Here is a 5,534-nt window from a genome sequence, read left to right on the forward strand (position 1 = left end):
GAGAACAGCTTAGGTTTAGGCTGCGGTGGGGGAGGATTAGGGTTAGGCAGCAGGGGAGGGTGGGTTAGGTTTAGTCTGTGGGCAAAGAAGAAAAGCACAAAAAAAACAATGAGAACAAAAATTATAAAATGTATAAAAAAAAAAAAAAGAGTTATGGTAGACTTACCTTTGTTGACTCTCTTTCTTCGAAGTCCATAGGGTTCACAGGGGAGACAATGGGGTGTTGGTGGTGGTTAGGACCAGCACCAAACAGTTAAAGCCTTACATATCCCAGTATGCTCCGATTCTTCCCCCCTATACTCCACCCTCAGCCTGAGGCAAATCAGTTGTCAACAAGCCCAAGGCAGGAGCAGGATAGGAGAAAAGGAAGATTGGTACACACAAGAATCCCACTCTCACACAATAGAGAAGGGAACCAGTGACCAAGAGGAAAAACCCACAGAAGCCAGGTGCATCAAGGCGGGCACCCTGTGGACCCCATGGACTTCAAAGAAAGAGTTAAGAAAAGGTAAGTCTACCATAAATTTCCTTTTCTTCAGGGTCTATAAAGGCTCCACATGGGAGAGAATGGGGATGTCCCAAAGCAGTTGTTCAAGGGTGGTGACGCTCCTGAGCCGAGAGGAGAATCCGGTGTACTAATAAAGCATCCTGAGAGGCAGATGTATCAAAAGGCATAGAAAGTGAGAAAGGTGTGGATAGAAGACCACATGGCTGCTTTGCAGAGTTGTTTATCAGAAACGCCACGGCGGGATGCCCAAGAAGGACCCACTGAGCGAGTTGAATTGTCAGAGAGGTCAGCCTGCGTGTAAGCCTGTGAGATAGTCATGCAAAACCATCTGTCCAGAGTGTTTGTCAGCTGGCCAGCCACTCTTGTGGAATCTGTAACAAAGAGGACAAAGGGAATCCGTTGTCCAGATGGAGGTGGTATGAGCCACGTAGATCCACATCCAAGGTGGCCTCCCTCACCAAGAGCTCCGGGGAGTGAAAGTCCGATACAACTATCTCTTCGTTAAGGAAAAAACGTGAGACCACCTTGGGAAGGTATCCAGGACGAGTTCGAAGAACAGCCCTGTCCCGATGAAAGATCAAGAAGGGAGAGCGACTCCAAATCTCACACCCGTCAGGCCGATGCAATAGCCAAAAAAATAAAGATTCTTTGCAGTTAGCCATTTGAGGTCCACTGATTCCAGCAGTTCAAACGTAGGCTCCTGAAGTGCTTTAAGAACCACTGAAAAATCCCACAGAGCCACTGGAGGGAAAAAGGGAGTTTGAATACAGACGACACCCTGAAGAAAGGTGCGAACATCCGGCAGAGGAGCAATCCTTAGTTGAAACCAAACTGACAAAAGCAGAGACATGCACTTTCAGAGAGGCCAGGTGGAGTCTGAGATCCAATCCAGCTTGAAAGCAGGCCAGGATTTGAGAAACTCTAAAAACCAGAGGGTCATAGCGTCTTGCAGCGCACCACTGGACGTATGTATGCCACACCCAGTAATAAATACAGGCTGAGGCCGGGGCCAGCTTCCACGCTCTGAGCATGGTATGTACTACTAAGCAAGACAAACCTTTGGACCTTAGGAGGGATGACTCAAGAGTCACACCGTCAAAGACAGATGTCCAGGTTTAGACAAGGACCTTGAGACAGCAGGTCAGGTTGTAGTGGAAAGGGAGTGTCTATGGAGAGACTCTGAATATCGGAGAACCAATAGGGTCAGTGCCAGACCAGAGCTGCCATCAGGAAGGTGCCCTCTTCTTGTTTGAATTTCTAAAGGACCCGAGGAAGAAGGGAAACTGGAGGGAAGCCAGCAGGAAGGTCTACTTCACTGTCAGGATGTCCATGAAGGCTGCTTCGGGATCTCTTGTTCTGGACCGAAACATGGGAACCTTATGGTTGTGTCAGGAGGCCATAAGGTCCACATCTGGCAGGCCCCACTTGTCCACCAGAAGCTGGAAAATCTTTGGGGAGGGGGGGGGGGGGGGGGTTGAGCACACTCGCCGGTATGCACGTCATGACTGCTGAGGAAGTCCACTTCACAGATGAGGATCCCGGGGATGAACGCCGCCGAGATGGCCAGTAGATGGCGTTTGGCCCATCAGAGAATGTGAGTCACTTCCAGCATTGCCAATGACTGTGGGTGCCTCCCTGATGGTTGAGGTAGGCCACTCCAGTGGCATTGTCAGACTAGACCTGGACCGGTCTGCCCTTGAGAATGTCCTGTGGCAGACTGAGTGCTCTATAGACAGCTCATAGTTCCAGGACGCTGATTTGGTGAGCAATTTTCTGTGCGAGTCCAATGGCCCTGAAAGGAGAGTTGCCCGGACACTGCCCCCATCCACGGAGACTGGCATCCATGGTCAGGAGTATGTTAGAGGTTTGGGAGATACCGCACTGATCAAGAAATTATAGATATTACTCAAGAACCAAAATTAAAACAATTGTGGGGGAAATTATTCCCAATCAGTGTTTTTAATGGTGGTGCACCCCGAGTCAGAATTAATACTAGACAAGGCAACAAAAAGAAGACTCTTTTCTGGGTGCACTCTTAGAAATAGTCAGACGAAGACTAGATTATTAGTAAAATTAAAACATTGAATTTTATTGTTTCTTTACAAAACAATAATTTCACTTGGTGTATCCTGAACAAACACATAAATATACAAAAGTTAAATATTAACAATACAGGTCTCTCCTATACCACTATTCCAGGTAAATTCATATTATGGAGACCAGATGCAAATATGGATGATCAAGACCCAAACTGGGCCAGTATTGGCGATCAAGACCCAAACTGAGTCGATATATTAGGGACTCACGGGTATGCTAACAATTAATTAAGTTTAATTGATTGAAAATTAGGGTTGAATAACTCCTGTTTGTATATAAATCTTAGACAGAATTTACACTTAGTATGTGACCAATGGCAATTCACCACCAAGAAAATGTAAAGATATTGAAAGATCAGAGTACACTTTGTACAGAAAGAAGACCCGTGAATCTGCTGTCAGTGTTAAACACAGAGTATACTGAGAACTCCAGAGTCTACTAAACTGGGTCTTCCCAGGAGGTCTCCCATCCAAGTACTGAGCAAGCCCACCACTGCTTAGCTTCTGAGATTGGACGGATTCGGGCGTATACAGTGTGGTATGATAGTAGAAACACGATACCCTTTCTATACCAGGATCACTGATGAGAGTTCACATACGATAAATGTGTGTAAAAGATAGGAACAGAAAAGGTTGGAATTGGGTAGATGGATCTGCTGCCAGCTTTAGGCAAAGGTAAGTATGGGTATATTCCCAGGTCTTCCCATATACCGATGTATCGCTGGTGAGAGTCCAGAAATATAGTAAAGAGTAAGATTTAGATGCTGATGAATGGTTAGTAAGTGCCACTGCAGGTTTGATAATTAAAATATTATGGGTGGCAATTCTACAGATTACATGTTTGAATACACCAAGAACGAAATGCTGCTATGAAGGTTGTTACTAGAAAAAAGGAAAGTATGACACGTGGCCGTGAAAAGATAGCAAATATGACGGTAGCTCTGAGTACAATAACCATTTCAATGTATAGGATAAACGTTACTCCAAATTGATTATAAAGGTATTAGAAGTAAGTGTTCTGCAAAGCTGTGTATAATTCCGCACTGAAAGAAAGTGCAGCTGTGATTCTTGTTTCAAAAAATTGTAACAGATGACTGTAAGAAAGTAGTAGTTGCTACTTTCTTACAGTCATCTGTTACAATTTTGTTGCCTTGTCTATGGTCAGGAGTATCCAATCCGGGATCCAGAAGGGTCAACCCTTCTCCAAATGGGACATGTGGAACCACCAAGCTAGAGACAGACAAACTTCCGGAGAGAGGACCATCATCTGGGACCTGATCAGATGTAGTTGTCCATTCCATCTGGACAGAATTAGGAGTTGCAGGGGTCTGAAGTGGAACTGGGCATACTCCACCATGTCGAAGATGGAGACCATGGACCCCAAGACCTGCATGGATGAGTGGATTGACACTCTGCGACTGTGAAACAACATGCGCACTCGTTGTAGTGCATAGATTTTGTCTACTGGCAAGAAAAGTCTTTGCGCCTGAGTATCCAGGAGAGCTCCCAGATGTAACAGCCTTTGAGTAGGCATGAGGGATGACTTTTTCCAGTTGATTAGCTAGCCGTGGTTTTGCAGGTAGGCAATGATTAGCTAAAGATGGTGGTGAAGGATCTCCGGAGAGTGTGCAAGGATCAGCAAGTCAACCATGTATTGGAGTATTCTGTCCCTCTGATGACGCATCTGCACCACCATAACAGCCGTACTTTTGGTAAAGACTCTGGGAGCAGTAAAAAGACCAAAACTGGAAATGTTGCTGAAGGACAGAAGACCTGAGAAATCATTGATGAGAGGGTGCTTTAGGTATATGCAGATAAGCATCCTGAATGTCAAAATCTCGTCAGGGAGTGAGGGAGAGAGATGCAGCTCCAGGGAGGGAACACCAGCAGTAGATGGAGCCCGGAGCTTGGGGAGGGGCTACAGGTCAGCACCTTATTCCCTCTGCTGGACTTCACCACCGGGTACTATGGAGCCTATATTAAATGGATTTTAGTATGTTGTGACAAAGGAAATGGAATCACAAAACCTGTGTCACAACTGAGGGCTGGTGCTGACCAGGGGGGAAGCCTCAGTTGTAAGGGCTGAGGTATATGTGTACCTGGGAGGCAGTACAGGGTTCTTGGACATGCAGGGAACCTTTAGAACAAATGCCCGAAGGCGTGAGCAAGACAACAAAGGAAAGTTCAAAGGCTTTATTAAACACAGTTCAGAGGAATACTGATGACTTGGTACTGGTAATAGGAAACACAGTTCAGAGGAATACTGATGATGGAAAACCGATGGATGATTTGGGATCGATGACGGAACACCGATGGTTACTTGAGATCGATGGCGGAACACCGATGGTGACTTGGGATCGATGGCGGAACACCGATGGTGACTTGGGATCGATGGCGGAACACCGATGGTGACTTGGGATCGATGGCGGAACACCGATGGTGACTTGGGATCGATGGCAGAACACCGATGGTGACTTGGGATCGATGGCGGAACACCGATGGTTACTGGCAGGGCAGAGCACCGCTGGAAGCTGGAAGCCAGTGTCAGGTAACTGCCAGTCACAAGGTGCAATGATGAGACACTGCAGAGTCAGGCTGTACTGCAGAGAAAGTCCATGGGAGGACTGCACACTAGAATCACTGAAGACAATTGAAGCACTGACAATCTTTCCAGCCCAGGAACAAGATATTTATACCAGCTGGGAAACAGGGATTGGCTGGCTGATTAAGCAGAGTCTAGAGTGCAGCTGCTGGGTAATTAGGTAGAAACCAGAGTGCAGCTGATAGGCTGAAAAGCAACATGTGATGAAAGCAAACATGGCTGCGCCCATGTTAGCTTTTGGAGGGAAAGATTGTTTGTAACTTGCATGTGAAACTTAACCCTGATGCTGCCAGAATCACAGTAAAGAGATTAGAGACAGAGATGCAGC

General features: G+C 46.4%; 1 pseudogene; it reads right to left on the reverse strand.

Annotated features, from left to right (window-relative positions):
* Positions 1-3,037: 3,037 nt before the first annotated feature.
* LOC134937884 (5S ribosomal RNA) lies at positions 3,038-3,156 on the reverse strand (annotated as a pseudogene).
* Between the last annotated feature and the right edge of the window lie 2,378 nt (positions 3,157-5,534).

The sequence above is a fragment of the Pseudophryne corroboree genome, chromosome 6, assembly GCF_028390025.1.
Source record: "Pseudophryne corroboree isolate aPseCor3 chromosome 6, aPseCor3.hap2, whole genome shotgun sequence".
NCBI classification, from domain to species: domain Eukaryota; kingdom Metazoa; phylum Chordata; class Amphibia; order Anura; family Myobatrachidae; genus Pseudophryne; species Pseudophryne corroboree.